The sequence below is a fragment of the Micropterus dolomieu genome, linkage group LG12, assembly GCF_021292245.1.
Source record: "Micropterus dolomieu isolate WLL.071019.BEF.003 ecotype Adirondacks linkage group LG12, ASM2129224v1, whole genome shotgun sequence".
NCBI classification, from domain to species: Eukaryota; Metazoa; Chordata; class Actinopteri; order Centrarchiformes; family Centrarchidae; genus Micropterus; species Micropterus dolomieu.
Window position 1 is genome coordinate 17239571 of NC_060161.1, and position 12623 is coordinate 17252193.

General features: G+C 41.0%; 1 long non-coding RNA gene across 2 annotated transcripts; it reads right to left on the reverse strand.

The window, feature by feature from the left end:
* Window positions 1–2252: 2252 nt before the first annotated feature.
* On the reverse strand, window positions 2253–4568 carry LOC123980654. Of its 2 annotated transcripts, none has more exons than XR_006827538.1 (2): window positions 4235–4568; window positions 2253–2445 (listed from the first exon to the last, which is right to left on the reverse strand). It is a non-coding gene; the product is annotated as an uncharacterized LOC123980654 (long non-coding RNA). The 2 variants fall into 2 exon arrangements; XR_006827539.1 differs by having other exon boundaries at window positions 3932–4568.
* Window positions 4569–12623: the final 8055 nt, after the last annotated feature.

The window sequence follows — 12623 nt, forward strand, 5'->3', positions numbered from 1 at the left end:
GTCATAATTCCACTAACCGTGTTTGGAGGAAGAAGAATGATGAGTACCATCCCAAGAACACCATCCCTACTGTGAAGCATGGGGGTGGTAGCATCATGCTTTGGGGGTGTTTTTCTGCACACGGGACAGGGCGACTGCACCGGGGCCATGTATTGCGAGATTTTGGGGAACAACCTCCTTCTCTCAGTTAGAGCATTGAAGATGGGTCGAGGCTGGGTCTTCCAACATGACAATGACCCGAAGCACACAGCCAGGATAACCAAGGAGTGGCTCTGTAAGAAGCATATCAAGGTTCTGGCGTGGCCTAGCCAGTCTCCAGACCTAAACCCAATAGAGAGTCTTTGGAGGGAGCTCAAACTCCGTGTTTCTCAGCGACAGGCCAGAAACCTGACTGATCTAGAGAAGATCTGTGTGGAGGAGTGGGCCAAAATCCCTCCTGCAGTGTGTGCAAACCTGGTGAAAAACTACAGGAAACGTTTGACCTCTGTAATTGTAAACAAAGGCTACTGTACCAAATATTAACATTGATTTTCTCATGTGTTCAAATACTTATTTGCAGCTGTATCATACAAATAAATAGTTAAAAAAAAAAAATCATACATTGTGATTTCTGGATTTTATTTTTTAGATTATGTCTCTCACAGTGGACATGCACCTACGATGACAATTTCAGACCCCTCCATGATTTCTAAGTGGGAGAACTTGCAAAATAGCAGGGTGTTCAAATACTTATTTTCCTCACTGTAGATCATTGTGTTCAACAAATGCTGGGAAACACAGTGATTTGCTGCCACCTGCTGTCATGTATCCTTAAAGCCACTTCTAATATGAAGTACCAGCACCTACGACTTTCTGAAAGGTTTAGTGTTCTCTGCTCTCACATGTCTTTCAGTAAGTTTTGCCCTGGTGTGCTAGTTTGACCGCTACAGTGCATTTCACTTGCCTTTTTTTATTCCCTTAATTCCTTAAACATTTAAATCTTGCACTTTTTCTTTACTAACAAATAATACATAAACCACATTGTCTTGTGTATGAAAGTACTATAGACAGACACCTTTATGAGCATGGGTTGGTGTCATTCAATCCAGTGGTTTTCTGGCACTTTTGGATGATAAATCTAACATGTCATTATTGTCCAGATTGTTTTCACTCACTAGAAAAGTTTTCCTCCCCACAGTTTTCTAAATTGTCATGTTGCACCCAAGGGACATGACTTCTCAAGAAGCATCAGTCCGCAATATTGTACATTTTTGTGCCTTTTCCACCTTCAGGTGAGAACAAAAGAGATATGATGCTGCCACACCAATCTCAAACACTTGGAGAAAAAAAGGTCTATCCTGATAAAATGATAACGTAAGGCCCTGTAATTAATGGACAGAGAAAATACTTCAGAATGTGACCTGAAGGCGTAGACGACTTCCATACTCAACCTAAATCCACATATTTCAGAGAATCATGCCTGTGCCTCTCTAAAATTTGAAGTTTAAAAATCAAAGTTGGGTTCTTCGAAACTATTAGAAAAAACATCATATTACTGGTATGATAACTGAACAGTCAACACAGTGGATTCCTCTTACTTTTATTACACTCATGAGCAATGAAATAATGCTGAACTAAGATTAATATCCACAGGTGGGAGGTTATTATTATACAGTTGGACCATGCTGATACATGAAAGAATTCTTTCCAGAGAGTAGGAGAGTGCAGTCAGTTGCCTATGGATTCAATAATATTACACGAATGTTTTGAATATTTCCAGATTGATGTGTTGGTGGACTGTAAATGTTTCTCTGTTTCTTGTTAATAATCCCTGAAAGGTCTCCTGTTATGTTGATTCAGAACATAAAATAAATGAACATGCGTTTTTCACCCTCGAGGGAAGTAGAGCACCATGTCAAAAGATGCCACCTGTGGCCTGTACTATGAAAGTTCACTCTACTCAGAGTTAACTCTAGGTTATCAGGCAAACTCAGGGCTGACAAACTCTGACCGCCTACGCTGGAGTTAAACGGTACTACGACGGCGGATAAGATGTTTGTTAGTTGAGTTGGCGTCTACCCGGGGTTAACTTCATTGGAGTTGGTGCACGTTCGCATAAAAGGGGTGTGTTCGGCCGTGCAGGCAGAGTTTTTTTTCGCAACGGCGCATGCTCCGTATTTTCCCCAGAAGAATGCGCGTTGATTGTGTCAGGATATGAGGAGTTTAATCCAGGTGGAACATCAGTTCAAAAAAGACCGGTGACACTCATGAGATACTTTCGTACATTTATTGTCATTTTCTAGCACATTGCGCCCCCAACATGTTGTCATCCTCCAACGGTCAACAATGAAGTGGGCTCCACACAGGTAGGCTATTTCAGGATTTAATTCACTCATCATCAATGCTGGAAACACGTTCTCATCTCAGGGTGTCTTAAATATCCACAAGTTCTTCAAAGAGGAATGACTATGAGGAAACAAAATGAACGTTAATACTGGTACCAAAATAGCAACTGACAGAAAAAACAGGCAGAGAATGGACTTTCATCCCCTGCTTCAAATAAACTACGTGTTGCCACTTGTAGGAAGACAACTCACAAACAAAATTAAGAAAGGCTAGTTTTTTTTTTAAATGTCCAGAACCAGAAAAGAATCCTTCCAATGTTCACTGGAAAGCGAAAAGGGGAAATGCACACCATGCACTGTCATTGACACTGTCAATCCTGACAATGTTTTGTCATTCAGTACTCTGCTCCTCATTGCATGGCAGTTCCATCATAGTTTTGGTATGCTTAAATCAGGTGTGTGTGTGCGTGTGTGTGTGCGCATGTCTTCTCCACAATCTGTCAGAGTGGGACTCATGTCAGTGTGGGCTCCTCCTCTGCAGCTGCCATACTTCATTAGGGGCCATCAGCTGAGCTCAGTGCTCTACTGTCAGAGTCAGACTTCTGTTTTCTCATTTCTCCTCCCCTTGCACTCTGTTTCTGCCTCTCTTGCGCGCGCGCAAACTGTCCCTCATGCTCACTCACGTCCTTCATCCTCATATGATTTTTTCACTCTGTCAACTCACCTCAGTCTTTCCCGTCTTGCTAAATTTCCCCCTGCCCTCACTCTGCATCATCTCCTCTCCCCATACTCATACTTGTTTTAGCCGACTTTCTATTTTCTATTCAGTACCTCTTTTAGTCAGCATAGCCCTTGTGTTTCAGAATCAACTCACAAAGTGGATTTTCTTGCACAGTAAAGACTGGTTTAAATTGTGTTCTTATAAGCATATTTACATTAAATTTAGTCTTTCCAAAATCATATTCAATCAAATTCACAGTCATATTCAAATACTAGGAATAATTGTAATCCTTCATGCTGTGCCTGTTTTGTGTACCTTTAAATGTTTTCCAACATATGAGTGTAGGTGGTAAGGTGGTTTCTATCAACTCTGATGAGATGTGATGTTAAGGGGCAGACATAGCAGGATGATAACTTTGTAAATGTGATGTTTTTGAATAAGCTACCAAGCGTCTGGTATTCTGTACTTTTCTTACTTTAAAAATACTTTTCAAAAATGGCAAAACAGATTGCACTATGTACTAGCCGAGCAGGTACATATCATGCAACAATATTCATTCCAGTCCCTGAAATGAAAGTGGCTACAGCCGAAACCAATATGATGACTAAAGTTAAAAATGTCAGTGCTGCATCTTGTAGAAACAGACACAGGTAGGTATCAAATTACAGGAAAAGCACATGTATAATAATGTGTGTAACTGCAGTTTTCTTAAATGTGCTATGTTTGCAGTGGCGAAAGTGCTTTAGTGAGCTAAAAAGCTCCTGGTCCTGCCCATAATTGTAATGAGATCATTAAAAGATAAAAGAAAATAAAAAAAGAAATTAGCATCCACAATGGCAGAATCTTTTTAGCCAGTGGAACAGAAATTGCAAGAACTTTGAAAGACCTGTGGTGGGCTTTACAGTCAGGATACACGATTGATCAGATGGTGTGACGTGTTAGCTAGCCAGCGGAATCGATGATCTTGGCAAACTAGTCCACAGAGGTTAATTAGCGGAGTTTCCCTACCAGTCAGTCAGAACTGAAGTCGTCTCTTGGATGAGGGACGAAATGTCTTCTAGTATCTTGATTTTAACCTTCCTTGGATAACTATGGCCTGGATGACTAAGAGCCTTCACAGGCATCTAGCTTAATAGCTAGCTGACTACTAGCTAACGGGCTAACAAGTTATATAGCTTGAGCTAGCTACCTGAAGTTGAACCATTACATGAAGGAATTTTGTTCTCCCACTTTCTGCGGCGCTTTTAGCGTGAAGACAGGAATTTTGAGTTTCCACAGTCCCCACAAATAGCAAATGCACTGGCAGACATTTTGAATAGCAAGCCACTCGCACTGACTTTCTCTGTTTGTGTGTGATTATAAAGGATTAGCGCAGATCTTTTTAGTCAGTTAAAGCATTTTGACTTGTATATCAATATGAGCTGTGTTAGCTGTGCTAAAGTGCTGTCTCAGAGGGTGTCTAACAGGACAGTGAGGCATCTAGTGCTGTCTGAAACGGCTTAAACGATCTCTTCCTGTCGCGTAAGACGCCTTCTAACTTCACCAGTAATGGCCACTTCTGAAGGTAACGTCGATGGTGACTTGATGCTGCCTATTACCCATGAACCAGCGCGGCTGGTCAAGATGTCGACAAAGAAGCCAAAATCGTACACAAATAAAAGTTTTTAGTAGTTTTCTCACTTTGATTTTTGAAAAGCTAGTGAGAACTAAACACTGAACTATCAAATTAGCCCGCAACTGTAACCAACCAAGTTTGTTCAGTATGATTTCTGAGGCGTCTGTTAGCCAATAGCTAGTTAGCTGATGCTAAGGCTAGCGTCTCTCTTCTGACAGCCAGAACATTATTCCTTTGACTTTGGATGGAATTGCACTCCCTCTACAATTTGTTTCGTGTTCAGTCCAGATACACGTACTTTTCTTGGCAGCAGCATCTAGTGGCCATCAGAAGAACTGAATCTGTAGGCTTTTGGCAGTGGTTGCTGCTTGGATAAAGCTAGTAGAACGGTAATAATGTCAAAAGTTTGGAGTTTATGTTTGCCCAGTGCTAACGCGGTGTTGCAGTCGTTTTTTCCAGATATATTCTTTTCCTTTCCCCGCACAGTTCCTTTCTTTTTCGTTTTTTCCCCCCAAATTGTTCTGTCTTGTCTGTATCTCTTCCTTAGCAGACCACCATGTACCCAGTTGTGTGCATGTGCATACACACACAGACACAGCCCACGGGTTTCTGTTCTTGTTGTCATCCTGACAAGCAGTAGGAACAGGATTATGGGTACATACCCTCTTACTTGGGGCAGAAGAAAGTGTGAAATCTGATTGCTTTGGAAGATTTAAAAAATAGCACCCTGTGAGGTCGGCGGAATCCTAAATATGAGCAGGCTGAAGGAGTATAGCAGTAGGGTGTAGTCTGTTCCGGGGATTTTGCCAAATTTTCAGACTTGAGAGGGTGGCTTAATAGAGGACAGAGAGATGAAGCTGCAGGGTGCATAGGTGGCAAAAGCTACTTTTCCCCAGCATCTCTTTTGCAAGTTTGGTTTTGTTAATACTATAACTTGCTTAGGGATGTTTTTTGTGATTTTAATATTTTTGATTCATAATACTTTGCAGCTAGATATTACAAAATATACACTGTAGGTTTTTGAAACAGTCTCACATATTGTCCCGGGTGTTTTTAAAAGCTGCATATGCAAATATCTTCCCAAAAGCAGCTGTGATATAAAAAAAAAGCTTCATAAACTATACCTGTAAAGTTCCAAGGGGGTAGATCATGTGGCATTATAATAATTCATCACTAGGGGGCATTACAGTATTGTGTTTTTGTTACACTCCAGCCTGAGGCTGTTTGGCAAAGCCCACTCGCCAGTTTCCACCACTTCCATTTATGAGCCTCTTCCACTTGCCTCCATGAAACAAAATCACTGTAATGACTGCATGGTGCAGAGAAACAGAGCGAGTTGTATGCTCCACTATGCCATCCCATTTTTTCTGTCTTCTCTTTCTAATTCACATGTGCTATATTTACAGATATTTTCCCCTCCGCTGTATGTAAAAATCAACCCAAGATGGTATCCTATAACATGGTGCTGCTCTGTTTGTCTGTTTGTTTTTCTTTTCTTTTCCAGGGCATGTTGTTCTCTAGACCTACAGCAAATAAGTATCACGCAAAAAGGAAGCTTAGACTCTGTAATGCACTGAAAGCTAGTGCAAGGATTAGAATGAGAGGAAAATGTACAGAGCAAGGGAGAGACAACACTGAACTTGAAATATGTCTTTCATTAACAAGTGCTTGCCGTTTTTCTCTTTTTCTCCCAGTCCAGACGTTTGAGTGTTTTTTAATTGCAATTTTTAAACATTTTAATCTGTTCTTTTAGCAGAGAAAACTGTTTCTTCTTTGTGCCACCCATAATCTTACGACTTTTCACAGAGGCCACGCTGATTGCATGTTAACGCCATGACCCCAGCAGACCGTTTTGAAAACTCATTTAGGAAACAGTTCACATCCTTTTTTCTTTTTTTGCTTTGATCACTAAGCCCCCAAAGTTGTTAACATTAAACTGTAAATATTCATACAAAAGTCATCAAGTGTAGTGCCTTTGGAAGGCAGTGTGTGTGTCCAGGAATTTGAGGTGGACTGTGAGACCAAATTTCTGCTTTGTTTCTGCAAACTGTGACACGCTAAATTGAAAGTCCTTTCAAAATGTAGGCCTGTGTAATACATGTTTTGTTTATATTAAGTAAATTGCCCTTAATATATTTATGGAAATCAGAAAAAGGCACAATTGTTTGATACATTTCTACATTTCTCTCACACATTGATTCTGAAAAAGACAAAAAAATTACTTGCACCAGATAATTATGATTATGATTGATTGATTGAATTAATTGATTAAAAAGGTCTTACTTACCTTGGAAGAACATTGAGCCACGAAAATAAACATGAAATAGATGTTTAGTCTTATTTTGCAACTTAAACCATAGAGTTCAACTTGATGAAAATAATGTTGAATATTTCAGAGGGCCAATGTTACTGTATTGCAGCAGTAGGACTAACATATTCTTTGAATTCATATGCCCCTTTAAAATATTCTGCATTGGTAAAGTTTTAAATACTTGCCTTTTTTCATTGTTCATTAACAGCAGACAAGCAAAATGACTCTTGATGATGTGGTAAGCCCCGGTTCAAGTAGAAGCTTGCTGGATGGAGGACTCAGTTGCTTGTGCCTGGGAGCAGAAATGGGGCATATAGCATTGTATCCCTGAGTGTCTAGGAGCGTTGCTTGTGCAGTCTCCCTGGAAACCATTACTGCGCTGCCACTCGCAGGCGGTCTGTCACGGATTCAGGTGGAAAACACAAGCGTCTTCGTGTGCCAGCCAAAAGGGAGGATCGAAGTAGAAATGGAGGGGAGCGTTTGCAAATGGCTCTCAAGTCTGCAGGCTTAAAAGTGTTGATAACCACGGATTAGCTCTGCCTTTTCCCTCGGGCGGCTTTAAACTGTGGGGTCTCTTTCTCTTCAACCTTCCTCCTTTTGTCTGTACACAGTATGCAGGATTGCATGTGTGCACAAGGGGCATTGTGGGGATGTGGCTTTCATGTGTCGTTTCACATGTTCTCTGCGTGTTTTGAACGACTCATTCACATACACACCCCATATTGTCTTCTGCTGTAGAACGGTACAGCAACTGTCTCGTGCCCTGGAGCCCAGCCTTGAATATAAGGCCAACAAGGTAATCTACCCTTCAGGCATTTAAAGCGTGATCAGTTGTGCTGAGCAGGAAATGGCTTTGCAACTTTGTCATTTGTTTGACGCCAAGGAGGAAAAGCAACGTTATCTTTGACACTTGTTTAAACAGACCATGTATGCATATAATTTGTAATCTCCACCATCCACTCCTCGTGTGTTTGTGTGAACAGCTTTGGTTGCAAGGATCAGTTGATTGACATTGTGCAAGCAGATGCAATTAATGCTCTCAAAGACTTTTAGTATTCAGAATAACTGTTTTTGATTCTGTTGTTCCTTTGCGAATTGTCAAGCTTAATGCTCCTGTGTTCTTAGACGGCTAAAGCACAAAGCATCATTCAGACTAGCACTGGGAATATTGTTGTAAACACTGCTCCTGGTAGGCATGGTGACAATATAAAGAATATACTGTAGAGTGATTTATATTGGCCAAAATTATTATTGTATGATCATGAATTAATTTATCATATTATATAATGTTATCACATGTAGTATTTTAAAGGCTTGATAAACAAACATGTACGCAACAACAAAAAACGCACATAGAAATACAAGTTAGTTACATAAAACTTCCCCATTAACAGTGCCATGATTTATTGTGCCTATATACTTTGCTTGAATGCTTTTGGGCGTCAACTGTGTGATCAGAGTTGTCCCTTCCCAAATGGCTCGAATCCCATTGCTCATCTCAAGTACTTGCAGTAAAGAGAAACATACCCTTGTAATCATGCACATCATAAACAACTTAATTTTCATTAAGCCTCTTTACGCTTTATGGCAAATTTAATTTGGACGATCCTATGATTAATGTTCTCAGCTGACTATGCTTAAGAGGAGCAGTGGCATAACACGCACTGCTCCCAGCATAGGGAAGGAAGAGGAGCCAGTTTTGGGCACTAATGCATAACATGTTATTGGTTTGCAGAAGATAGAATTGTTAAAGGGATAGTAAGTGATCCAATACGTTTTTTTGTTCAATTCAGTGCATTTTCCTCATCGTTTGCTAGCTCTCCATTTTGTATGTGCTCTGAAAAACAAAAATCCGGTTTTCCTACACAGCCCTGGCTCTGTTAAGGTAAAACAAAGAAAATGGTGTGGACCTTGCCACACAACATTGTTCCAGCTAATCAATAACAGGTGGCGTTAGTGCTTGTGCCCAGGAGTGATGAGAGAGAGTTCTATACACCGGCCCATTCGAATGTGCTGGACTGGAAGGAGAGATGGCTGAGAAACAGCCAAAGAAGAAAATGTCTGAAGAGTATAGACAGAGGAGGAAGTTAAATGAAAAGCAAGGGTGAAGGCGTTTCAATGCTGGAGAAGTCTCCAACATTTGAAATTTTGGGGGGCGGAGCTTCTGAGGGAGCACTAAAGGGGGAGGGGTGTATTTGTTTGGCAGTTGAGTTCAAATATATACAATCCTTCTGCAGAATCTTTTACTCTGCCTTCAATCAGCATTGTGATTAACACAAAATAAATACTCTTTAGTAAAAAAATTTTTTTTTCGTTACTTGAGCTACTACATGTTAACTGATCCTGGCTGAGAAGCAAAACACGCAACATGTATATGCTGACATTTAATGACTGTTGAAGTAATGTACTAGATTTTTACAATATTCATCAGGTGGTTAACCACCAGCATGGAATGCAATTTAAAAGCGATATGTATATTGCTAACAGAGGCTAACATGGCATAGCGTGTGCTGATTTATACCCGTGATCAGAATTACAAGGAAATTCTTTAATATGTGGAAGCCCAAATGTGAATCCTTGTGAGATAAGGGGCTGGCATGCCTGCTGTTATCCACGCAAAAAGCAGCTTACAGTACAGTGCTCCTCCTCATCCCACAGTGATAATGTCATGCTCATATGCTCATTTCATTCAAGTCAATATTCTTTGACATTTTGACAAAAGTGTGCACACATACACGTGCGTAAACAGAGGGAGATCACAACCCCCACTGCTGTCATCAAATGAATTAATTTTGGACTTCACAAATATGACCTGTGATTGCTGGTTGGCAGTAGGGGAGGGGGGATGGGTTGGGGGGTGGTGGTGGTGGTGGTGGGGGTCAGTCAGCTGCTGATACATGAAATGATTGGGAGAGTGCAGCGTGTTCCCATTATCTTGTCCCTTGCATTGTAATTATCACTCCTGCTCTTTCTGCACCACTGCTCCCATCTCTCCTCGCCATTGTAATCGTGATTGACTGGTGCGGCGGCCAAAACAGCGCAGTCTGAAAAGGCATCAGACACACATCTCATAACCGCCCTGCCATTTGATCTCCTCCTCCTCCTCCTTCACACTGACTGCTCCTCCATCTCTCCATCCCTTCTAGTTTTGTTTTTTTTCTCAGGTTGAAGGGAAGTGGCAGCCAGACGATAAGACAACATGCTTGTAGATGAGTACGGATGCCAGAAGCGTATTATTCAGTGTATTCTTATTTGGCGTGATTGAATATAATTACAGTTTATGTTCGACCCATGCATGAATTAATAATACGGGGGTTCAGTAGTGCTGAGGGCTGCGCGAAGGTCTTGAAATGTGACAAGATACACGTAGCTCTACTTGCACCCATTGAAGTTCTGTGGGAGAAATTATTTATAAGCAAATATGTGGTTGGGCATACTTTCAGTAGCGAGGACGCTGCTCAGTTTCCCTCGAGTAAAAATCTTGGCCTTAAGCTTTCTTGTTGCTTTGAAATGCCAGACGGAGTCTTGCTCTGCGACAGGTCTGAATGATACACCTTGTCATGAGAGGGAAGTTCATCAGCAGCCACTGAGAGTGCCATCGATTGAGCTGCCCTGAGCCCCGCCAGGTAATGGATTGGATTTATCCCTCTCTGGATAAGGCTTGTGCTACACACTGCACCCTCACACGTAAACACAGATTACAGTGGTGTTCTCTGCACATATGGGGTGTGCATTTTACACAATCAAGCACCTACACGTCACATTCCATGCGTGTACCGCAGACACGCCGCACAGTGTTTGTCTACACAACACACACTGACAGCCTGTTTGAAAACTTGTGTGACATTCAGTAGACATTTAGACAGTTGGGATCAGAGGCAGTGATGTATTGTCAGCAGCTGCATGGATAGAGAAAAAAAAACAAGACAAAGAGATAGTACTTTGATAGATATCAGGACATTTGTCAGGCATCTGTCTGCTTATTTTGGGAGTGAGAGATGAGGATCATCACATCCATATTTTGAGGAGGACAAACGGCTGAAAGTTGATGGAAGATGTCTTTGATGTGGAAGAGTCACAGCAGCTCACCTGTTTCTCGTGCGTTTCCTGTGTTTTTGTGGCTGAGCTTACTCAAACAAATATTAAGCAAATCGTCATCAATAAATCGTTTCGAGAGCTATTTAAGCATTTCAAGTCTCATTATGATGACAAGGGTAAACAGATTGGAAGATGTAAAACGCTCAATTAAAGTGGCATTCTACTTGCTTCTCTACATTTTAAAGAGGCAATGCATCATGAATGTGTCCAACCAAAGACAAGCATAGTTGAAAAAAGAACTAATTAGACTAAGGAGGATGCCAGAAGGTTTACCTATAATGGTTATAATCTATGGACTGTAATATGATTCAGAAAACACTTAGTGGCAATCCATCTTCCCCTATGCCTCAAAGCAATGGTGTGCGTGTTTGTGCATATGCATGCATGCATATGCACACCCATCGTAACTGCCGTCGTTAATGTTGAAAAGTGCAAAACCGTTCTTTCAAAACTCTTGTAGACCGTGTTTATTGATGAGCAGAGATGTGCGTAGATGTTATAAAGTGAAACTATTGAACAATGGCTGTGTCAGTTTTAGTCGTGCTTTTGAATATGATGTAATCCTCCGCCTGTCTTTTACTAGTAGAAGTACTGCCATACTTTTGTGTAAAATTTTAGGTAGTTGTTTTGAATTAACAGTAAATTAAACTTAATGATGCTCTTTCAACAGATACACAATGCTTTTATAATACAGATGACTGTGGTCAAAGTTGTGGTTACTGGGTCAGAACCTTGATGGCCCTTGCTAATGAGTCTGTGTGGCTGAAACATCTGTCTGGATATCTAATGTAGCTCGCCATGTGGAGAATGTCATCCGCCGTCTGGCCTCTAGCGACAGTCAAGTCTCCTCGGCAGGGTTAACATTATAATTAGTCTACAACCAAGGCATCCTGAGAGGTTCCCTTTACTTTGACCATGACCTATCAAAAGTGCCTTTTTATTTCTCCAATGGAAGTTATGCTTTTTATGTGATATTTTAACCACAAGACAGGCAAAAATGTGGTTATGGATCAGATAGATTTATGCTGCCTTATTGTAGTAGACTTAAAGAAATAATGCGTTTCATAGTTTCTGCAGGGAAGATTTAAAGTGGGATTGTACAGGGTTTTATGAGTGCACTAAATGGTCTGTAATGTCAGAGCTGCAGGGTGGTCGTTTGCACTTTACTGAAGTTGTCATGCCATTTCCAATCATTTTAGAGTGTATTACGCACCATGCTGTTGTCTGTAATTCCAAAGTGTATTATGTAAAATTATTAGGGCTGAAATGGATGGTTTTGGTCGAAGGAAACGTTCTTCCATTTCTTGCTTGGACTTAGACCATGAAACTCGCAATTACTACAGTTTGAGACTTTCCTGGTGCCACATAGCCAGCATACAGATTTCAAACTGTTACAGTCAAGGGCCCTTTAGGCGCCTTTTCACTCTATGGAAATCAGAAAAACTATGAGCAAATACAGGCAACTCGGCATAAAAGCTAATGAAGCACCCACGTACCCGCTGTCGCAAGGTAATGAGTGTACTTAGCTCTAAGGGAAAGGACATCTCCAAAGGA